Source organism: Oncorhynchus masou, chromosome 27 (assembly GCF_036934945.1).
Source record: "Oncorhynchus masou masou isolate Uvic2021 chromosome 27, UVic_Omas_1.1, whole genome shotgun sequence".
In the NCBI taxonomy this organism is placed as follows: Eukaryota; Metazoa; Chordata; class Actinopteri; order Salmoniformes; family Salmonidae; genus Oncorhynchus; species Oncorhynchus masou.
In genome coordinates this window covers 43,665,228-43,690,454 of record NC_088238.1, presented here as the reverse complement: position 1 = coordinate 43,690,454, position 25,227 = coordinate 43,665,228, and the positions used below count along the sequence as shown (strand labels likewise).

Genomic DNA, 25,227 nt, shown 5'->3' with positions numbered 1-25,227 from the left:
ACGCTTTGATCATTGATATTCAGTGATACTAAAGCTGTGATCAGCTCCGAAAACAGCTTTCGATTGAAGATTCTCTCATGATTCCTTTGTTGCTGTCGCAGATACCAGCTTCTTCTGCTGCCTTAGATGTTCGTTGTGGTTTGGCAATTTGTCACAGGCGAGGAATGAAGCTCTGTGGTTTTGTGCTGTAAATCCTGTTCTTTAGTTGAGACTTTCTCTTGGGGTTATAGGCTTCATAGATTATATACAGGAATCGATGACATTGAATGTGTAGAGAGTACATGTCCACAAGCACATGTACACACTTGCATGCTTTGCGTTCCTTATAGGCGAGAGTGTAGGCCTGAACAATAGCCTCCCGGCCCCTAGTGGAGCCTATTGCCCCTGGGCCTGGTGATCCACTTTTGGGGTTTTCCTGGGCACTGCGGCCCCGGGCGTGTGTCCTGGCCCTGAGCCAGAGCAGCCAGGACCCTGCCTGTACCAGACTCTCCGTCCCTGGGGGGGGGGCAAAGCTGGGTCCCTCCATCATTTGTCGTTCCCTTCGCTTAATGTCCCTCCATCATTCTCCCTTTCTCTTCTTTCATGCACATGTTCTATTACTCTCTCGTCCTCTCTCTCTTTCTCTCTTCAATTTCAATTTAAGGGGCTTTATTGGCATGGGAAACATATGTTAACATTGCCAAAGCAAGTGAAGTAGATGATATACAAAAGTGAAATAAACAATAAAAATGAACAGTTAACATTACACTCACAAAAGTTCCAAAAGAATTAAGACATTTCAAATGTCATATTATGTCTATATACAGTGTTGTAATGATGTGCAAATAGTTAAAGTACAAAAGGGGAAATACATAAACATAAATATGAGTTGTATTTACAATTGTGTTTCTTCTTCACTGGTTGACCTTTTCTTGTAACAACACGTCACAGATCTGCTGCTGTGATGCACACTGGTATTTCACCTAGTAGATATGGGAGTTTATCAAAATCGGGTTTGTTTTTGAATTCTTTGTGGATCTTTGTAATCTGAAGGAAATATGTCTCTAATATTGTCATATTGTCTGTACATAGTCAGAGTTTTCCTTAGTTTTGGGTCAGTCACAGTGGTCAGTGTAGGGCCAAATAGCATTTCTCTCTCTCCCCACAGATCCTTTCCCACACACACTTTTTCTTGAAAGTCAGTCTTCGATTTTCTTCTCTAACTGTTACCAGCACTTTGATATTTGTCCTGTATGACTTCCCTCAAACTTCAGCAACACCCCCTACACACACACACACTCTCTCTCTCTCCCATATTAACCTGTGTGTGGCACTGCCTGACTTATTCTGTCGCCGTGTGTGGTCCCCACATCAAACCCCAGCAGCTCATTACTCTGAGGCTAATAAAGGCTAACATTAGCAGCGTTAGTGCTCTGAGCTCCATCCACACCTCTCCCGCCAGCCACCCAGGCTGACACCCACGGCGAGGAGGAGGCCAGCCCCAGAGGGAGGCCCCTGTGGTGGGCTAGGGCGTCACCCCAGCCCCTGGGTGGGTTCCTGGAGATTGGACGTGTGGTCTCTCTCTCTCTCTCTCTCTCCATGGTGTTGTCATTGCGACTATGCCTTCCACATCCACAACCCTAATGTCACACGCTAACACACACACACTTCGCATATATACCCTTCACACAGATCATGCAAAAAATATTCACACACACTAGCTAACACTCACACACACTCACGCACAAGTAATTAGACACACACTTATATGACCTCATACTAGCGTCTGTAATGCAGAACATTAACATAGAGGCAACATGAGTTATGTTTTCACCTTAAAGGGGCAATCGGATTCGAACAACACGGCCAGTTACCCCGCCCCTTTTTTTGGTAAACAGCTGAAGGATGGGGCTGGAGAAATGTAACCACTCTTGAATTCATAGCAAAGATGCAACCATGACTACTTCCAGTCAGCGATAATCCACATGGATGTTTAACTCTTAATAATACTCACCTTCAGTCACCCAGATATTTATCTCTGCTCTCTCAGGCAGACAGTAGTAGTCAGTCCTGCCCAGTTTACATTCCACTGTGTGTGTGTGTGTGTGTGTGTTAGACCCTATGAACTGATGTGACGCCCGGGAGCCAGACTCCCCTCCTCATCCTCCTCACCCACTCAGAACCCCCAAACCCCACTACACATTTAGACAGTCCTCTCAGTTTACTGACACACAGTAAATACACACACAGTTTATATAGACCCTACACATCTCCATAACGGCTTGGTTCAGCTATCAGTGGTCCTATGTGGAGATCTAGGACCAGGTTGTCCTATCTTAATCCAGTCCATAACCATTAGAAGGTATAAAGGAAGTCTGATCTTGGATCAGCTTTGAGAGGAGACGAAAGAGATTCACTAGAGAGAGCAGAAAAACAGGGACTCTCTCACTGTCTGTCTCAAGGGCATGTTGACCATGAACTCAAGCAGATTGGGAGGTGTGTCTGTGTGTGTGTGTCTAGAGAGAGAAAGCGTGGTGGGTTAATCTTTCTAATTCTACACAGCGTTTGAAGTCAAAGTTTGGAGCCGACAGGAAAAACTTCAAATGCACTTCTACCCCCTCCCTCCTCTCCTCTTCCTCTGTCCCTCCCTCCTCTTCCTCTGTTGCTCCCTCCCTCGTTCCCTTCCTTTCTCTCTGATCTTGTGAGAGGACCACAGGAGTATCCTGTAGATGACACCCGGTGTGAGATTAGGCATGCTGACTGCCCTCATACACACACACACACACACAGCTTCTCACTCCCCATCCCAATATTAGGTTGAAAAGACAGTAGAAGTTCGATGAATTGGCCATCCAGGTGTGTGTGTGTGTGTGTGTGTGTGTGTGTGTGTGTGTGTGTGTGTGTGTGTGTGTGTGTGTGTCCAGTCAGGAGTATGACCATCCCAGTTGACACAGAGCTATTTTTACTACTGCCATCTAGCTCTGTCTCAACTCTGTAGAGTGACTCGCTCTCACTATGGGCCAATAATGTACACACACACATTAACACACACTCACGAATGACTATCAGCAATGCACGAGATACACGTGCCTACATGAACGAACCCACACACACACTCAACCACCGCTCTCGGGATGTGTGTGTTTGCTTGTGAGCCGTTGCTGTGTGTTTGTCGTTTCTAGGGCCTTTTTTCTCGTTGGGTGTGTATGAGAGTGTGTTCACGTGCTGTGGAGGCAGAGGCTGAACAGCTGCATGTGGTTTGTGTTTGTGTATCTGACAGTGGCTGGCCTCTCTCCTCCTCCTCCCCCTCTATCTCCTCCTCTCCACTTCCCCTCTCTATCCTACCTCCCCCTCTTCTCTGCCTCTCTCATTCAATCTTTTCCACCCCTCTACTGACTTTCATTTTCTCTCTCTTCCTTTTTCTCCCCCTCTCCTCTCCTCCGTTCACCCCTCTGTCTCTCCCCTGCTGCCCTGTCTGGACCTCCACATCCGCCAGCTATCAAAGCACTGACCAGATGACACACACACACAATGCCACATTCACCGCACATACTACTTATTTTGTATCTTGGTTTTAAGAGAAGCCAGATGCTAAATAACTAAGGCAGATGCACGTGCCTGTTTTTCCCCCGCCTTGGATGTGTGTGCGTGCGTGCGTGTGCGTGTGCACACGTTTTCTATCTTCTCTCTGTTTTTGCTTTAGTTAGTGTCATGGTTACGGAGAGGCGGAGTGTTTTATCTAAACCTCCAGCGTTTCGCTCTCTCTCTCTCTCTCGCTGACTCAGCTGATCCTCAGCATTGAACAGGGTCTGTTTTGCAGATCATTCAACGGGGTCTGTGTTGCAGATTGTTTAATAGGGTCTGTGATGCAGATCGTTTATTAGGGACTGAGTTGCAGATCGTTTAATAGGGTCTGTGTTGCAGATCGTTCAACAGGGTCTGTGTTTCCGATCATTCAACAGGGTCTGTGTTGCAGATCGTTCAAGCGGGTCTGTGTTTCAGATCATTCAATAGGGTCTGTGTTGCAGATCATTCAACAGGGTCTGTTGCAGATCGTTCAACAGGGTCTGTGTTGCAGATCATTCAACAGGGTCTGTGTTGCAAACCGTTCAATAGGGTCTTGTTGTAGATCGTTCAACAGGGTCTGTGATTCAGATCATTCAACAGGGTATGTGTTTTAGATCCTTCAACAGGGTCTGTTTTTCAGATCGTTCAACAGGGTCTCTGTTGCAGATCATTCAACATGTTCTGTGTTGCAGACCGTTCAATAGGGTCTTGTTGCAGATTGTTCAACAGGGTCTGAGTTTCAGATCATTCAACAGGTCTGTGTTGCAGAACGTTCAACAGGGTCTGTGTCAGAACCTTCAACAGGGTCTGTGTTGCAGATCGTTCAACAGGGTCTGTGTTGCAGATCGTTCAACCGGGTCTGTGTTGCAGATCGTTCAACAGGGTCTGTGTTGCAGCTCGTTCAACAGGGTCTGTGTTTCAAAATGTTCAACAGGGTCTGTGTTTCAAAATGTTCAACAGGGTCTTTTTGCAGATCATTCAACAGGGTCTGTGTTGCAGATCGTTCAATCAGGTCTGTGTTGCAGATCGTTCAACGGGGTCTGGGTTGCAGATCGTTCGACAGGGTCTGTGTTGCAGATCGTTCAACAGGGTCTGTGTTTCAGATCATTCAACAGGGTCTGTGTTGCAGATCGTTCAACAGGGTCTGTGTTTCAGATCATTCAACAGGGTCTGTGTTGCAGATTGTTCAACAGGGTCTGTGTTTCAGAATGTTCAACAGGGTCTGTGTTTCAGATCCGTCAACAGGGTCTGTGTTTCAGAATGTTCAACAGGGTCTGTGTTTCAGATCCGTCAACAGGGTCTGTGTTGCAGATCGTTCAACAGGGTCTGAGTTACAGATCATTCAACAGGGTCTGTTGCAGATTGTTCAACAGGGTCTGTGTTGCAGAACATTCATCAGGGTCTGTGTTTCAGAACCTTCAACAGGGTATATGATGGAGATCATTCAACAGGGTCTGTGTTGCAGATCGTTCAACAGGGTCTTTTTGCTGATCGTTCAACAGGGTCTGTGTTTCAGAACCTTCAACAGGGTATATGATGGAGATCATTCAACAGGGTCTGTGTTTCAGAACCTTCAACAGGGTCTTGATGGAGATCATTCAACAGGGTCTGTGTTTCAGATCATTCAACAGGGTCTGTGTTTCAGATCGTTTAATCGGGTCAGGGCCCACTGGAAGCCAACAAGTCTCAAACAGGGAAGGGTGTGTGCGTGCATTCGTTTATGTGTATGAGCCCAATGTATAGGATGTGTAACCCATACAAATGTTCAAGTATAAGCTGTTGGCACGCCAAGCATTAGAGTAAATGTCCTGGAAGCACTGTACATTAAAGCCTTTTTGTGGCAATTTATTTTCTATAGAAATGGATAGAGGTAGGCTTTTGGATGTGCGTGTGTGGGAGTGTGTGTGTGTGCGTGTGTGTGTGTACGTGTGCTTGTGTGTGTACGTGTGCTTGTGTGTGTATGGGGGGGGGGGGTGGACCTTGTCTCTCATTGCTAGTTCCCAGCAGGTTAATGAATAAATAAAGGCGTGATGCCTCCCCTGTGAGCCTGTGTCTGCACAGAGCAGACAGAGTGACACCACACACACACATTCCCTCATCGCACTCTGGGTGCAGCTCATAGCCACTCTGTATAATAGGAATGTTTATTAGCAGGTTGGAATAATGTAGATTTCTTTCCCTTACTCTCCCACTTAAAAAAATACTTTAGTTTACAATAGAACTCTTTTGAAACTGTAGTATACAGTAGAATACTATACTACACACTGTAATATCCCTTGATCAAGTCTAGGACTTAGTGTAGAATTTTGTAGTATACTGTAGATACTACATTATTAGTATACTGATAATACTACATTATTATCCACATTAAAAACACTAGTAAATACTACAGAAATGTCCGCAAAAACACTACATTGTTTTAACTATAGTAAATACTACAGTATTTAATTTGGATATACCCTGCCCATTCCCCTCCCCCACATCCCATTTTGTGCCATCCTTAAGTGAGAAACCTACATGCCAAGTATAGACTATATATTGTGTTCCCTACAGGATATAGAAAAGAGCAGAAGCTCTGAGCTATCCGTTCAGACCCCAGTCCTACCTACCTACCTACAGGTTATGGAAAGTTTGCTCTTTTAGTGTTTTTCCAGTAGGTTTCCTCAATGAGAAAAAGCCCCCCACTTCTATGTCAAAGATAATAAAACAAAGACACTATAGTAAATACTACTGTAATGTCCCCAGAACACTACAGGAAATACTACAGTAATGTCCCCAGAACACTATAGTAAATACTACAGTAATGTCCCCAGAACACTACAGTAAATACTACAGTAATGTCCCCAGAACACTATAGTAAATACTACAGTAATGTCCCCAGAACACTACAGTAAATACTACAGTAATGTCCCCAGAACACTACAGTAAATACTAGTAATGTCCCCAGAACACTACAGTAAATACTAGAGTAATGTCCCCAGAACACTACAGTAAATACTACAGTAATGTCCCCAGAACACTACAGTAAATACTACAGTAATGTCCCCAGAACACTACAGTAAATACTACAGTAATGTCCCCAGAACACTACAGTAAATACTACAGTAATGTCCCTAGAACACTAGTAATGTGTCCCCCAGAACACTACAGTAAATACTACAGTAATGTCCCCAGAACACTACAGTAAATACTACAGTAATGTCCCCAGAACACTACAGTAAATACTACAGTAATGTCCCCAGAACACTACAGTAAATACTAGAGGAATGTCCCCAGAACACTACAGTAATGTCCCCAGAACACTACAGTAAATACTAGAGTTCTGTCCCTAGAACACTATAGTAAATACTAGTGATGCACCGATATGACATTTTTGGCAGATATCCAATATTTTCCTTACCCCCCCCCCCCCCTAAAAACGATACTAATAACCAATTTTTGTGGCCTTTTAAGCATTCTAGTACAGTTAAATAGTTAACACACATGGACGCAGCGGTCTAAGGCACTGCATCTCCGTGCAAGAGGAGGCACTACAGTCCCTGGTTCGAATCCAGGCTGTATCACATCCGACAGTGATTGGGAATCCCATAGGGTGGCGCACAATTGGCCCAGTGTCGTCCGGGGTATGCCATCTCTGCAAATAAGAATTTGTTCTTAACTGACTTTCCTAGTTAAATAAAGGTTACACACACACACACCACACTGACCAAAAAGTAATTTTGTTGGCATTTATGTATGTCCCCATTACCAGTAAAACATAATCAAAACATATTTATTTCACTTACTTGCTGTGCTGTTTCCTTGTTTATTTGTTTCATTCTCAACCAGGATTTCTATGGAACGCCGTTTGGGTTTTTGCATGTCACATAACCTTGTTGACCAATCAGTACCTGAATATGACTGCACATCCATCACATAGTAGTTTAACACATTCATACATTTTTTACATAGTTATTACACATTGATTACACTATCACTCGTATTCCATATGTCACAACGATTCATAGATACGTATGCTATGATGCTGGTAAAGTTGTCTCGCGCACCTACAATGCTGGACATAAAAAAAGCTAGCTAGCTAATGGATGCAAACAATGTTCTTCCTGAAAAACATAGCAAAACGACAATCTGTTTCAGTAGCTAGCTAGCTAACTATATAGCTAGGTGTCATCATCTAAAATAACCCTAATTTATAAGACAGTTCTTATTTGATAAATGGTGGTCGGACCCATCTATGTGAAGCTAGCCACAATAAGGATTAGCCGCAATAGCAGACTTTGCGGTTAGCCTTCAAAATAAAAGTATGTCATTTACAGTGATGCAAATGAATACAAATAGTAGAATTATGCCATAATTTAAAAGATCATGGTAAATGAGGTTGGAATGTTGTTATATAAAAACAAAAGACAATAATTTGTTCATTTTACAAAAATCTGTTGAAATCACACGATGTGTTTTGAATATAACCTTTCTGGTTATAACCTTTTTCGGCAAGACAGACCTTCCAAATGTGGGGGAGTGGCAATCTTTACCAAGGATCACCTTCAGTGCTCGGTTGTTTCCACCAAGTCTGTCCCCAAACAATTTGATTTGTTAGTTTTATGTATTAACTTCTTGAAACTCCCCATCCCGGATCCGGGATCGTGACTAAAGCCTCAGGCTCATTAGCATAACTTAACGATTTCTGAAAATCATCAATAAAATGAAAATAATGCGCCTACTCTCAAGCTTAGCCTTTTCTTAACAACACTGTCATCTCAGATTTTCAAAATATGCTTTTGAACCATAGCAATTGACTAATTTGTGTAAGAGTATGCTAAGCTAGCTTAGCATTTTGAGTAGCATTTAGCCTGAACATTTTCACAAAAACCAGATAACCAAATAAATAAAATCATTTACCTTTGAAGAGCTTCGGATGTTTTCAATGAGGAGACTCTCAGTTACATAGCAAATGTGCAGTTTTTCAAAAAAATATTATTTGTGTAGGACAAATCGCTCCGTTTTGTTCACGTTTGGCTATGAAAAAAACCTGTATACAGTTATAGCCTCAAGCTCATTAGCATAATGTAACGTTAACGATTTCTGAAAATCGCAAATAAAATGAAAATAATGTGCCTACTCTCAAGCTTAGCCTTTTCTTAACAACACTGTCATCTCAGATTTTCAAAATATGCTTTTGAACCATAGCAATTGACTAATTTGTGTAAGAGTATGCTAAGCTAGCTTAGCATTTTGAGTAGCATTTAGTACGCAACATTTTCACAAAAACCAGATAACCAAATAAATAAAATAATTTACCTTTGAAAAGCTTCGGATGTTTTCAATGAGGAGACTCTCAGTTACATACCAAATGTGCAGTTTTTCCTGAAAGCGTCTGTGTGTAGGAGAAATCGCTCCGTTTTGTACATCACATTTGGCTACCGAAACGAACCGAAAATTCAGTCACCTACAACGTCAAACTTTTTCCGAATTAACTCCATAATATCGACCGAAACATGGCAAACTTTGTTTGGAATCAATCCTCAAGGTGTTTTTTCACATATCTCTTCATAAAGAAACATAATTAAAAACAGGTTGATATATCGTTTGGAAGCCTGCATTCTTCTCTGAATTCTGTGGAAAAATACTTGCAGCTGACGTTTGTGCACCAATTTCAGGCAGGACACCGGGTGGACACCTGGTAAATGTGGTCTCTTATGGTCAATCTTCCAATGATATGCCTACAAATACGTCACAATGCTGCAGACACCTTGGGGAAACGACAGAAAGGGCAGACTTACTCCTCTCGCATTCACAGCCATATAAGGAGACAATGGAAAACAGAGCCTCAAAAATCCTGCTCATTTCCTGGATGTCGTCTCATCTTGGTTTTGCCTGAAGCTCACGTTCTAGGGTTCGCACAGAAAATATCTTTGCAGTTCTGGAAACGTCAGAGTGTTTTCTTTCCAAAGCTACCAATTATATGCATAGTCGAGCATCTTTTTGTGACAAAATATTGCGCTTAAAACGGGCACGTCTTTTTATCCAAAAATGATATAGCGCCCCTAGAGTTTCAAGAGGTTAAACTTTCAAATAGCTCTTTGTTGACTGTTTCTGGGTGCTACCATCCTCCATCAGCACCGGCCTGTACCCTAAATGCCCTGAGCTACCGCCTGGCCCCTTACACTAAGTCTGAATTTGTCCTGCTAGGTGACCTAAACTGGGAAATGCTTAAACCACCTGACCAAGTCCTAAAGCAATGCGATTCCCTACATCTTTCTCAGATTATTACCAATCCCACAAGGTATGACTCCAAACACCCAGAAAAGGCTACTCTCCTTGATGTTATCATCACAAATAATTCTGATAGGTATGTCTGGTGTTTTCTGTAAATACCTTAGTGATCACTGTTTTACAGCCTGTGTTCGTAATGGCTGCTCAGTGAAATGACCTGTCCTGAGTTGTCATAGACGCTTGCTAAAAACCTTTAATGAGCAAGGCTTCCTTCATGAACTGGGCTCTGTAACATGGTATAGAATCCGCTAGATCCCCTCTGTCCAAGACGCTTGGACCTTCTTTTTTGATATTTTCAGTGGTATTGTTAACAAACACGCCCCCATAAAGAAACAGAATTAAAAACAGGTTCAGCCCCTGGTTTGACCGTGATCTTGCAGAGTTACTCCACCTCAAGAATTGCATTTGGCAAAAGGCTCCTCACACGCATACTCAGGCTGACTGGCTCTCGTTCAGGCAAATGAGAAATAAGTGCACTCAGGCTATCCGGAAGGCCAAAGTTAGTTACTTTAAGGAGCAGTTCTCTCTCTGTGGCTCTAACCCCAAGAAGTTCTGGAAAACGGTTAAAGACCTGGAGAATAAACCCTCCTCCTCACAGCTGCCCGTGTCCCTTAATGTTGATGTTGTGGTTGTTACTGACAAGAAGAACATGGCTGAGCTCTTTAATCACCACTTCATTAAGTCAGGATTCCTATTTGACTCAGCCATGCCTCCTTGCCTGTCCAACATTTTCTCATCTCCCACCCCTTCTAATGCGACTATCTCCGATGCTTCTCCATCTTTTCCCCTGCCCCGCTACAAAGTTTATCCCTGAAGGCAGTCACTGAGTCTGAGGTGCTAAAGGAGCTCCTAAAACTTGACCTCAAAAAAACATCTGGGTCAGATGGTTTAGACCCTTTCTTCTTTAAGGTTGCTGCCCCTATCATCGCCAATGTAACGGCGTTCTTCTTTAGTTGAAAGAGAGTCGGACCGAAATGCAGCGTGTAAGTTACTCATGTTTATTAGGAAGACAAACGAACGAACTATACACAAATAACTTAGAGCCACAGCTCTCATCCGTTTATATGCAGATCATACAGTCTTATACTCAACTGGCCCCTCCCCAGATGTGTTAAATGCTCTACAACAAAGCTTTCTTGGTGTCCAACAAGCTTTCTCTACCATTAACCTTGTTCTGAACACCTCCAAAATGAAGGTAATGTGGTTTGGTAAGAAGAATGCCCCTCTCCCCACAGGTGTGATTACTGCCTCTGAGGGTTTAGAGCTTAAGGTAGCCACCTCATACAAATACTTGGGAGTATGGCTAGATGGTACACTGTCCTTTTCTCAGCACATATCAAAGCTGCAGGCTAAAGTTACATCTAGACTTGGTTTCATCTATCGTAATCACTCCTCTTTCATCCCAGCTACCAAGCTAACCCTGATTTAGATGACCATCCTACCCATGCTAGATTATGGAGACATAATTTATAGATCAGCAGGTAAGGGTGCTCTCGAGCGGCTAGATGTTCTTTACCATTCGGCCATCAGATTAGCCACCAATGGTCCTTATAAGACACATCACTGCACTCTATACTCCTCTGTAAACTGTTCATCTCTGTATACCCGTCGCAAGACCCACTGGTTGATGTTTATTTATAAAACCCTCTTAGGCCTTAATCCCCTATCTGAGATATCTACTGCAGCCCTCATCCTCCACATTAAACTCCCATTTTTACATTTTTTTTAACCTTTATTTAACTAGTCAAGTCAGCTAAGAACAAATTCTTATTTTCAATGACGGCCTAGGAACAGTGGGTTAACTGCCTGTTCAGGGGCAGAACAACAGATTTGTACCTTGTCAGCTCAGGGATTTGAACTTGCAACCTTCCAGTTACTAGTCCAACGCTCTAACCACTAGGATACCCTGCCGCACCATTCTGCCAGTCACTGTTAAAGGTCCACAAAGCACACACATCCCTGGGTCCCTCGTCTTTTCAGTTCACTGCAGCTAGCGACTGGAACGAGCTGCAACAAACACTCGAACAGGACAGTTTTATCTCAATCTCTTCATTCAAAGACTCAATCATGGACACTCTTAATGACAGTTGTGGTTGCTTTGCTTGATGTATTGTTGTCTCTACCTTATGGCCCTTTGTGCTGTTGTCTGTGCCCAATAATGTTTTACCGTGTTTTTTGCTGCTACCATGTTGTGTTGCTACCATGTTGTTGTCATGTTGTGTTGCTGCCATGCTGTGTTGTCATGTGTTGCTGCCTTGCAGTTTTTATTTTCTATTTTTAATCCCTGCCCCCGTCCCAACAGGAGGCCTTTTGGTAGGCCGTCATTGTAATTACGAATTTGTTCTTAACTGACTTGCCTAGTTAAATAAAAAATAAAATACTTATACTTTCAAATTGAATTGGGGGCATACTTATTTCACTGTCCAGCCTTACCTATGGATTGTGGATTAATGACATGGGGTATCAGTCTACTCAGTGACACCCAGAGAACATTAGCATCGTAGCTCTTGTTGCGGGACTCTGAAACAACTGTGAATTGAGCCACAATTATTGTCAACCTATGTGTATTGAACACTATTCCCGAGGAAAAACAATACTGCGTGGATGTTCTGGAGTCTGATAACTCTGAGGAGGACGTTGGGGAAAAATATATTGGGCATTGTGTAGACTCTTACCCTGTTTCATTGATCCCCAATTCTTAGGTAAAGCTGTACAGTGCAATATGAATGTCAAGACACACAATAGGCTGACTGGGGAGATGATTTCATACGGTCACAGTCCCGCGATAACAGCTTCAACGCTAATATTTGTGTAAACTCTTCACAGTTGTGTTCTGTGGGTGTTTAACATTGTCTAGTCTAAATATGGCATGACTCCACCAATTGTAACCTTCTGCATCACTTTCAAAGAGATAGTTTTATTTTGAAGGCAAACCAGAAATTCCAACATTGTGCCTAATCCTTATTGTGGCTAGCTTCACAACACATAACCCAGTCCGGTTGAGCCTCACTAGCCAGATGAAGCTAGCTAGGTGCTTATAACATTATCTTTGGGCTTACGGGGTTAAGTAGCTGGCTAGCTATTTATTTTCATGAACTGCAGTTCAATTTCATTAGGAAAACAACAAGTGGTTACCTAGCTAATACTTACAAGTATTCCTAAATCATTGGTAAGAATAGGGAAAATGACTGCAGTTTCTACTGGTCATTGTTTTCAGGCTGGTTGTATTGGTGCTATCTAGGTTCTGTACAAAGATAAAGCTAGCTAGCTACTCCAGAAGTTGCGGTCGAACAAATAATGCTTTATTACCAACGCGGTATTGTAAACACATCGTTTGTGGCCGTTGTTTGCAGACTTTTTTTGTTCAGCTTTGACAGTGCTACTGATAGTAGTGGTGGCACTTGGCTTGCACATGCAAATTCAGAACACACAACATTCTATAATAGAACTGTGTTATTTGACATGTCAAATTAAAAGCTTATTTAACGCGTCAAATAGTATTATTGTCAAATAATGTTGTTTGATGTGTATCTTTTTTGACACGCAAAGACCCAAACAGCGTTCCATAGTATGCATGTCGTGAAGCTAATAGCAGTGACGCTGTTACTGTGTAACTCCGGTAGGGCAACATCTGAACAATAGCGCCTACTTGGTGGTGTGTACCGGTGCTCGACCAGTCGCGAAAGCCAACATCACCCACGACAGAGAACGGTTGATTGTCAAGGGCAATGAATGCCATTATCTTGCCGTTAATGGATTTTGCCTTTGAGTTGCCTCGCTGATATGTTCTTACTCTTTCAAATGACTGTGCGACTTGTTGACTCCTCGATCCACACAGCAGACATTGTGTGGGCTGGGTTAGGAATGCTGTGTTGCACATGTAGCTTAACATTTTACGTGGCGTCATTACGTCCTGTACCTACATTATATAGGTTTGCACGTCATCTTTGACATTGGTTTTTCACATCACTGTTAAACTAGACATTGGCCAATACCGATGTTGCCATTTTTAGCTAATATCGTCCGATTCCGATATGTTCACCGATATATCGTGCATCCCTAGTAAATACTACAGTAATGTCCCCAGAACACTACAGTAAATACTGCAGTAATGTCCCCAAAACACTACAGTAAATACTACAGTAATGTCCCCAAAACACTACATTAAATAGTACAGTAATGTACCCAGAACCCTATAGTAAATCCTACAGTAATATCCCCAGAAAACTATAGGTAATACTACAGTAATGTCCCCAGAACATTACAGTAATGTCCCTAAAACACTATAGTAAATACTACAGTACACTACAGTGCACAAAAACAAATTAGTAAATACTTAAGCAATAATGTCTGAGGAGGTGTGGTACATGACCAATATACCACAGCTAAGGGCTGTTCTTAAGCGCGATGCAACGTGGAATGCCTGGATACAGCCCTTAGCCGTGTTATAGTGGCCATACTCCACAAATCCCAGAAGTGCCTTCTTGCTATTATAAACCGGTTACCAACGTAATTAGAACAGTAAAAAAAAGGTGTTTTTGTCATACCCGTGGTACAAGGTCTGATATACCACAGCTTTCAGCCAATCAGCATTCAGGGCTCGAACCACCCGGTTTATAATATAGTATATACTACTCTTTTTTTTACTACAGTATTTATACTGTAGTAAACTGTAACTACTACATTATACTACAAAGTGAATACTACAGTATTCCTACCATAGTATACACTATACTATTTTTTAGTTTGGGCTCTGACTCTGTCCTGTGTAATGTGAGTGTGTGCATGCATGTGCGCTGTTCATTATGCATCTGTGGGGATGGTGGTTTGTGTTTTGGTATACGCACAAGTGTGTGTTTGTGTGTTCTCTCTTGTACCGTGTGTAGAATCGCTTTCATTGCGGAGAGCCAGAGCTTTCAGTTAGATCTCATCTCTCCCTTCACAGAGCAACAGACCCCTTCCACCACACAGGAGGGCTTTGAATGACAGCATTGGACTAACCTTGACACACACACACACAGTTAAGCACTGACGACACTAACAGAGATAACTAGATGCAGAGATATCCAGATGCGAACCCTTCACAATGTATCGAGCTATCACACACACACACACGTCAGCATCCCAGAGCCTTCCTTGGTCGTAGCAGCAGGTCAGGTGCCAGAGGTGAGAGGTCAGGGGGAGTGGTCATCAGATGAAAGCCCCGGGTCACAGAGGTGGCTCTGCCAGAGGGTTAAAGGCCAGGACAGGCGGTCATGCCTCTGCACGTGCCCTAAGAAAGGTGTCCGAGCAGCCAAGCTTAGTGGGGGAGGGGACGCTGAGTAAATATGTAAATAGCTACATCCACGTCGTACAGAGACACACACAGGAGATGTCTACAAAAAAAAGCCCAATCCAGACAGTACTTTTTAAGAGAGTTTGGATTTTTTAGTGTATGTGACAAAATACTTTGTATGTGCTATAGCAGTGTCGTGGCGAGTGGAGTGACCTATGCCATTGTGTGCTGGAATTTAGCTAAGGTAGACTTAAATAGGCTTGACAAAATCGTGAACAAATCCAGTGACACCATTGGCTGACCCACACCCACTCCACAGCACTCTGATGACACACACCCACTCCACAGCACTCTGATGACACATACCCACTCCACAGCACTCTGATGACACACACCCACTCCACAGCACTCTGATGACCCACACCCACTCCACAGCACTCTGATGACACACACCCACTCCACAGCACTCTGATGACACACACCCACTCCACAGCACTCTGATGACCCACACCCACTCCACAGCACTCTGATGCCCACACCCACTCCACAGCACTCTGATGTTACACACCCACTCCACAGCACTCTGATGACCCACACCCACTCCACAGCACTCTGATAACCCACACCCATTCCACAGCACTCTGATGACCCACACCCACTCCACAGCATGCTGATGACACACACCCACTCCACAGCACTCAGATGACCCACACCCAATCCACAGCACTCTGATGACCCACACCCACTCCACAGCACCCTGATGACCCACTCCACAGCACTCTGATGACACACACCCACTCCACAGCACTCTGATGACCCACACCCACTCCACAGCACACTGATGACCCACACCCACTCCACAGCACTCTGATGACCCACTCCACAGCACTCTGATGACACACACCCACTCCACAGCACTCTGATGACACACACCCACTCCACAGCACTCTGATGACACACACCCACTCCACAGCACTCTGATGACACACACCCACTCCACAGCACTCTGATGCCCACACCCACTCCACAGCACTCTGATGTTACACACACACTCCACAGCACTCTGATGACCCACACCCACTCCACAGCACTCTGATGACCCACACCCACTCCACAGCACTCTGATAACCCACACCCATTCCACAGCACTCTGATGTTACACACACACTCCACAGCACTCTGATGACCCACACCCACTCCACAGCATTCTGATGACACACACCCACTCCACAGCACTCAGATGACCCACACCCAATCCACAGCACTCTGATGACCCACACCCACTCCACAGCACCCTGATGACGCACTCCACAGCACTCTGATGACACACACCCACTCCACAGCACTCTGATGACCCACACCTACTCCACAGCACTCTGATGACCCACTCCACATCACTCTGATGACACACACCCACTCCACAGCACTCTGAGGAGAAACACACCCACTCCACAGCACTCGGATGACACACACCCACTCCACAGCACTCTATAATTCAACACAGGAGCAGCTTCAGTAGCAGGTCCATCCTGCCCAGATGTTCCACAGAGAGGTTTAGACGGTCATTTCTACTGACAGCCAGGAGGCTTTTTTTTGCTTGTAATTGATTAACTGTTTATGAGGTCTTTCTATAGGAAAATGTTGTTGCCTGTTTTCCCCCAGTGTGGCATAGAAAACAACACTTGAATCACACTTTTAGCCTTTATGTGTCTTAATGTGTTGGCCAATGCTGCATGTCCTGTCATTGTATGTCATTGATGATGCGTGCGATGATAATAAAAATTCCCATGTTGTGATTAGTAAAGTAATACTCTAATCTAATCTACACACAGGAGTAGTCGCCACACACACAAACAGGAATAGCGACATACAGTGGATTCGGAAGGTATTCAGACCCCTTGACTTTTTCCACATGTTGTTTTGTTACAGCCTTATTCTAAAATTGATGAAATTGGATTTTTCCCTCATCAATCTACACATAATTCCCCATAATGAAAAAGCGAAAGCAGGTTTTTAGAAATGTTTGCAAATGTATTTATTTTTAAAAACGGAAATAAGTATTCACACCCTTTAATCAGTACTTTGTTGAAGCACGTTTGGCAGTGATTACAGCCTTGAGTCTTCTTGGGTATTACTCTACAAGCTTGGCACACCTGTATTTGGGAAGTTTCTCCCATTCTTCTCTGCAGATCCTCTCAAGTTCTGTCAGGATGGATGGGGAGCGTCGCTGCACAGCTATTTTCAGGTCTGTCCAGAGATGTTCGATCGGGTTCAAGTCCGGGCTCTGGATGGGCCACCCAAGAACATTCAGAGACATGTCCCGAAGCCACTCCTGCATTGTCTTAGCTGTGTGCTTAGGGTTGTTGTCCTGTTGGAAGGTGAACCTTCACCCCAAACTGAGGTCCTGAGAGCTCTGGAGCAGGTTTTCATCAAGGATCTCTCTTTGCTCTATTCATCATTCCCTCAGTACTGACTTGTCTCCCAGTCCCTGCCGCTGAAAAACATCCCCACAGCATGATGCTGCCACCACCATGCTTCACCGTAGGGATCGTGCCAGGTTTCTTCCAGACGTGACGCTTGGCATTCAGGCCACAGAGTTCAATCCAGAGAATCTTGTTTCTCATGGTCTGAGAGTCCTTTAGGTGCTGTCATGTGCCTTTTACTGAGGAGTTGCTTCCATCCAGGCCACTCTACCAAATAGGCCTGATTGGTGGAGTGCTGCAAAGATGGTTCTCCTTCTAGGGAGGCAGGTAGCCTATTGGTTAGAGCCAAAAGGTTACTGGATCGAATCCCCAAACTGACAAGGTAAAAATCTGTTGTTCTGCCCCTGAGCAAGGCAATTGACCCTCTGTTCCCCGGTAGGCCATCATTGTAAATAAGGATTAGTAGTTAAATAAAGGATTTAAAAAATATATATTCTCCCTTCTTCACAGAGGAACTCTGGAGCTCTGTCAGAGTGACCATTGTGTTCTTGTTCACCTCCCTGATCAAGACACTTCTCCCCCGATTGCTCAGTTTGGTCGGGCTGCCTGCTCTAGGAAGAGTCTTAAGAGTGATGGAGGACTCTGTGTTCTTGGGGACCTTCAACGCTGCGGCAAATTTTTGTACCCTTCCCCAGATCTGTGCCTCGACACAGTCCCGTCTCAGAGCTCTACGGACAATCCTTTCTACCTCATGGCTTGGTTTTTGCTCTGACATGCACTGTCAACTGTGGGACATTCTTGTAGTAATAAACTCAGCAAAAAAAAAGAAACGTCCTCTCACTGTCAACTGCGTTTATTTTCTGCAAACTTAACATGTGTAAATATTTGTATGAACATAACAAGATTAAACAACTGACACATAAACTGAACAGGTTCCAGAGACATGTGACTAACACACATTGAATAATGTGTCCCTGAACAAAGGGGTGTCAAAATAATCAAAAGTAACAGTCAGTATCTGGTGTGGCCACCAGCTGCATTAAGTACTGCAGTGCATCTCCTCATGGACTCCACCAGATTTGCCTGTTCTTACTGTGATATGTTACCCCACTCTTCCACCAAGGCACCTGCAAGTTCCCGGACATTTCTGGGGGGAATGGCCCAAGCGCTCACCCTCCGATCCAACAGGTCCCAGACGTGCTCAATGGGATTGTGTTCCGGGCTCTTCGCTGGCCATGGCAGAACACTGACATTCCTGTCTTGCAGGAAATCAAGCACAGAACGAGCAACATGGCTGGTGGCATTGTCATCCTGGAGGGTCATGTCAGGATGAGCCTGCAGAAAGGGTACCATATGAGGGAGGAGGATGTCTTTCCTGTAACGCACAGCATTGAGATTGACTGCAATGACAACAAGCTCAGTCCGATGATGCTGTGACACACCGACCCAGACTATGACGGCCCATCCACCTCCAAATCGATCCCGCTCCAGAGTACAGGCCTCGGTGTGACGCTTATTCCTTCGAAGGTAAACGCCAATCCGACCATCACCCCTGGTGAGACAAAACTGCGACTTGTCAGTGAAGAGCACTTTTTGCCAGTCCTGCCTGGTCCACCGACGGTGGGTTTGTGCCCATATGCGACGTTGTTGCTGGTGATGCCTGGTGAGGACATGCCTTACAACAGGCCTACAAGCACTCCGTCCAGTCTCTCTCAGCCTATTGCGGACAGTCTGAGCACTGATGGAGGGATTGTGCATTCCTGGTGTAACTCAGGCAGTTGTTGTTGCCATCCTGTACCTGTCCCGCAGGTGTGATGTTCGGATATACCGATCCTGTGCAGGTGTTGTTACACATGGTCTGCCACTGCGAGGACGATCAGCTCTCTGTCCTGTCTCCCTGTAGCGCTGTCTTAGGCGTATCACAGTACGGACATTGCAATTTATTGCCCTGGCCACATCTGCAGTCCTCATGCCTCCTTGCAGAATGCCTAAGGCACGTTCCCGCAGATGAGCAGGGACTCTGGGCATCTTTGTTTTGATGATTTTCAGAGTCAGTAGAAAGGCCTCTTTAGTGTCCTAAGTTTTCATAACTGTGACCTTAATTGCCTACCGTCTGTAAGCTCTTAGTGTCTTAACCACCGTTCCACAGGTGAATGTTCATGAATTGTTTATGGTTCATTGAACAAGCATGGGAAACAGTGTTTAAACCATTTACAATGAAGATTTGTGAAGTTATTTTGATTTTTTCCAAATATCTTTGAAAGACAGGGTCCTGAAAAGGGGAAGCTTCTTTTTTTTGCTGAGTTTAGTGGTTATGTTCTCGATGTGCACACACATACACTCACTCACTCACACACACACACACATACACTCACTCACACAAACACACATACACTCACTCACTCACTCACACACACACACATACACTCACTCACTCACACACACACATACACTCACTCACACACACACACACACACATACACTCACTCACTCACTCACTCACACACACACACACATACACTCACTCACTCACACACACACATACACTCACTCACTCACTCACTCACACACACACATACACTCACTTTGTATGTGAGAGTGTGAGCCCCCATTCCTCTGTCTCACACATCCTTTCCTCATTGATTAGTTCAGCTTCTAAACGTGGGAATAGTTAGAAGTTCACAGTCTCACTCACATCGTCCTACAGCACCCCGAACACCCCTGTGGAATAGAGCGAGAGAGGGAGAGAGAAGACGTGAGTAGAGGGAGGATAGGTGGAGAGAGAGCGCGGGAGGGAGGGTGAGAAAGTGAAAACTAATTAAAGTTTAGTTTTAATTGCGAGTTCTGCTGGTTGCTGGTGGGAATTCTCTGATTCCAAGAGGGATAACCTTCCCAGGTGTGTGGGAGAATTAGAGAGGGGAGGCGGGGGAGAGACGTCAAACTAGGTCTCCATGCTCCATATGGTTTCTTTCTTCCTCCCTCTGTCTCCCTCCCTCTCGGCTTCTCTCTCTCTCTCCCTCCCTTTCTATTCCCAGGTTAAACAAGGCAACGGTGTGATTCAGAGGGTGTTGAGACTCGTGGTTGGGTGGCTGTTTGTTTGTTGGGCTTTGTGTGCATGCAAGTGTGTTCCAACTGCTGCACAGTGCACACCCAATAGGCCTGGGCACATCAGGGGTGTGTATGTACAGATTTGTATGTGTGTGTGTATGGTACTGTATGTGTGTGTTTAGTGTGATGGTACAGTGCCTAAAAGTATTCACACCCATTGACTTTTTCCACAATTTGTTGTGTTACAGCCTGAATTTAAAAAGGATTCAATTTAGATTTTTTTTTGTCACCAGCCTACACACGATACACCATAAGGTCAAAGTGGAATTAGATCTTTTGAAATTAAATTCATACAAAAGCTTAAATGTCTTGTGTCAATAAGTAGTCAACCCCTTTGTTATGACATAAGTTCAGGAGTAAAAATTTGCTTAACAAATCACATAATAAGTTGCATGGACTCACTGTGCAATAATAGTGTTTGACATGATATTTGAATGTCTACCTCATCTCTGTACCCCACACATACAATTATCTTTAAAGTCCCTTATTCGAGCAGTGAATTTCAAACACAGATTCAACCACAAAGACCAGGGAACTTTTACAGTCCTTCTCAAAAATGGCTGGCACCTATTGGTAGATGGGTAAAAAATACATGTATAAGACATTGCATATCCCATTGAGCATAGTGAAGTTATTAATTACACTTTGGATGGTGTATCAATACACCCAATCACTGCAAAGATAAAGGTGTCCTTCCTAACTCAGTTGCCGGAGAAGAAGGAAACCGCTCAGAGATTTCACTATGAGGCCAATGGTGACTATAAAACAGTTTAATGGCTTTGATAGGAGAAAACTGAGGATGGATCAACAACATTGTAGTTATTCCACAATACTAACCTAATTGATAAAGTGAAAAGGAAGTCTGTACAGAATATAAAATATTCCAAAACATGCATCCTGTATGCAACAAGGAACTAAAGTAATACTGCAAAGAATGTGGTAAAGTAATTAACTTTTTGTCCTGCATACTTTTTTTATTACATTTTTTATTTAACCAGGTAGGCAGGCCAGTTGAGAACAAGTTTTCATTTACAACTGCGACCTGGCCAAGATAAAGCAAAACAGTGCGACAAAAACAACAACACAGAGTTGGGATAAACAAATGTACAGTCAATAACACAATAGAAAAATCTGTATACAGTGTGTGCAAATGAAGTAAGGAGGTAAGGCAATAAATTTGCCAATAGTGGCGAAGTAATTGCAATTGAGCAATTTACACTGGGGTGATATATGTGCAGATGAGGATGTGCAAGTAGAAATACTGGTGTGCAAAAGAGCAGAAAAAAACAAGATGATGTAGGTAGTTGGTTGGATGGGCTATTTACAGATGGGCTGTGTACAGCTGCAGCGATCGGTAAACTGCTCTGACAGCTGACGCTTAAAGTTAGTGAGGGAGATATAAGTCTCCAACTTCAGTGATTTTTGCAATTCGCTCCAGTCATTGGCAGTAGAGAACTGGAAGGAAATGCAGCCAAAGGTTGGAATTGGCTTTGGGGCTGACCAGTGAGATATATCTGCTGGAGCGCATGCGGGTGGGTGTTGCTATGGTGACCCGTGAGCTGAGATAAGGTGGAGCTTTACCTAGCAAATACTTATAGATGACCTGGAGCCAGTGGGTTTGGCGATGAATATGTAGCGAGGACCAGCCAACGAGAGCATACAGGTCTCAGTGGTGGGTAGTATATGGGGCTTTGGTGACAAAACGGCTGGCACTGTGATAGACTACATCCAGTTTGCTGATTAGAGTGTTGGAGGCTATTTTGTAAATGACATCGTCCAAGTCAAGGACCGGTAGGATAGTCAGTTTTACGAGGGTATGTTTGGTGGCATGAGTGAAGGAGGCTTTGTTGCGAAATAGGAAGCCGATTCTAGATTTCATTTTGGATTGGAGATGCTTCATTTGAGTCTGGAAGGAGAGTTTACAGTCTAGCCAGACACCTAGGTATTTATAGTTGTCCACATATTTTAAGTCAGAACCGTCCTAGTGATGCTAGTCGGGCGGCGGGTGCGGGCAGCGATTGGTTGAAGAGCATGCATTTAGTTTTACTAGCATTTAAGTGCAGTTGGAGGCCATGGAAGGAGTTGCATGGCATTGAAGCTTGTCTGGAGGTTAGTTAACACAGTGTCCAAAGAAGGGCCAGATGTATACAGAATGGTGACGTCTGCGTAGAGGTGGATCAGAGAATCACCCACACCAAGAGCGACATCATTGATACAGTATATAAAGAGAAAAGAGTCGGCCTGAGAATTGAACCCTGTGGCACCCCCATAGAGACTGCCAGAGGTTGGGACAACAGGCCCTCCGATTTGACACACTGAACTCTTTCTGAGAAGTAGTTGGTGAACCAGGCGAGAATACAAAGTGTTATGTTTGGGTCAAATCCAATACAACACATTACTGAGTATCACTCTCCATATTTTCACGTATGTTATGGGTATACTAGTAATCGTTAAGGACTGGGCCGTTTTTCAGGATAAAAAATAAACGGAATGATGCTAAGCACAGGCCTAGAGGAAAACCTGGGTCAGTCTGCTTTCTACCAGACACTGGGAGAGAAATTCACCTCTCAGCAGGACAACAACATATAACTCAAGGCCAAATATACACTGGAGTTGGTTATTTTATGTTTCATTTAACCAGGCAAGTTAGTAAAGAACAAATTCTTATTTACAATGACGGCCTAGGAACAGTCAGTTAACTGCCTTGTTCAGAACGACATATTTTGACCTTGTTAGCTCAGGGATTTAATCTAGCAACCTTTCTGGTTACAGGGCCAATGCTCTAACCACTAGGCTACCTGCTGCTTACTAGGAAGAAAGTGAATGTTCCTAAATGGCTGAGTTACAGCTTTGACTTAAATCTACTTGAAAATCTATGGCAAGACCTGAAAATGTTTGTCTAGCAATGATCAACAACCAATTTGACAGAGCTTGGAGAATTTTTGAAAAGAATAATGGGCAAATGTTGCACAATCCAGGTGTGCAAAGCTCTTACAGATATACCCAGAAAGACTCACAGCTGTAATCGCTTCCAAAGGCGCTTCTACAACGTATTGACTCGGGGTTGTAAATACTTATGTAAATGAGATATTTCTGTATTTCATTTTCAATAAATCTGCATAAATGTCTAAACTTGTTTCCACTTTGTCATTATGGGGTATTGTGTGTAGATGTGTGCGAGAAATGATTTAAGCCATTTGGAATTCATGCGGTAACAACAAAATGCGGAATAAGTCGAGGGGAATGAATACTTTATGGCGGCCCTGTATGAATGGCATGAGTAGTTGAGTGTGTGTGTGGTTTTGCATGTGCGCCTGAATGTGTTTGTAGTTCTATCTGTGTACAATATACTGTATATAGCATATCACTGTACCTGTGCACGTGACATTACAACTGAAAACTCTCCCCGACCCCATATGTATTTTAGTGTACCGTATTGTTATTCCATAGCATTGTGTACCACAGTGCAGCTACAGCATGCATTGCACACTGAGTATAAATGACACTTCTAAAAATACCCTGTGAACCAGTTCACCCCCTCCTTACGCCCTGGGCTGGATAACTCCCTCCCTGCTCGGATCGCTCCACCCTGTCATGAAATGCAAGCTGTTCCTGTTGTACATTCCACATGCTAAAGGAATGAACCAACTCCCCAAAGAAGAGGGGGGACTCCATTTTTTTTGTTCCAAGGTAGCCCCTTGTATAAACGAGATGATTCCTAGCTAACTCCTATGTGAGGTTAGGTGTGTAGTTTAAAGGAGTTGTGTCATTGTTTCGTTGGGCGTTCCCCAAGACTCTGTCCCGAGGTCCCTTTCATTTTGCTTTGTTGTGTGTATTTGCGTGTCTTGTGTGTGTCTGCACAAGTGCATGCGTTTGTGTGTGTGGCCCCGGGCTGTTGTCAGGCAGATCTGAGTTAGCCCAGCTGGCTCGAGTGTAGGTAGCAACGTACCTCCTGAAGGAAGAAAAGAGGAGGAAACAGAGCACGCGCATTCCTCAAAGCACGCTAAACATGGCCACAGGGGAACTGCAAGCACAGCAAGACTTCTCCTCCCTTCCCTATTTCCTCCCACTCTTAACTCGTATCTCTCTCTCTCTCTCTCTCTTTCTGTCTCTCCCTGTTTCATACTCCTCATCCCCCCTTTCCCTAATACCCCTCTCTCTATCTCTCTCTCTCTGCCTGCTGCCAAACTATAGCAGGGAGATGATCTCGGGAAGAATTCCAGAATGTTGGAATCCAGGGGATTATGCTTAGAAGGAAATCTTGAATGATGGAATATTTAGGATTTAGCAGAAATGTTTTGGCTTTTTGCTGTTTGGCTCTTGTGAGTGTGATGTCATTATTATGAAATATGACCAACCCCTAATCCCATGCATACACACATAACACATAAACACACACAAACACGCTCAGATAAACAGGCGCTTAGCCTAAACAGGAAATGCTGGGGTTCCCGTGTGTTTCTGCAGATGTTCTTTGTTGTGAGCGCATGTATGGATGAGATGGTCAACTACATTATGTACAGTGCCTTCAGAAAGTATGCCACTTGACTGATTCCACATTCTGTTGTTACAGCCTGAATTCTAAATGGATTAAATAGATGT

General features: G+C 43.9%; 1 protein-coding gene and 1 non-coding gene across 2 annotated transcripts in view; both read left to right on the top strand.

The window, feature by feature from the left end:
• The window catches only part of LOC135516251 (lysine-specific demethylase 6B-like), a 165,816-nt gene that overhangs the window by 53,286 nt on the left and 87,303 nt on the right, over positions 1-25,227 (top strand).
• LOC135516603 (U7 small nuclear RNA) lies at positions 6,172-6,228 on the top strand. Its single transcript, XR_010451950.1, has one exon. It is a non-coding gene; the product is annotated as a U7 small nuclear RNA (small nuclear RNA).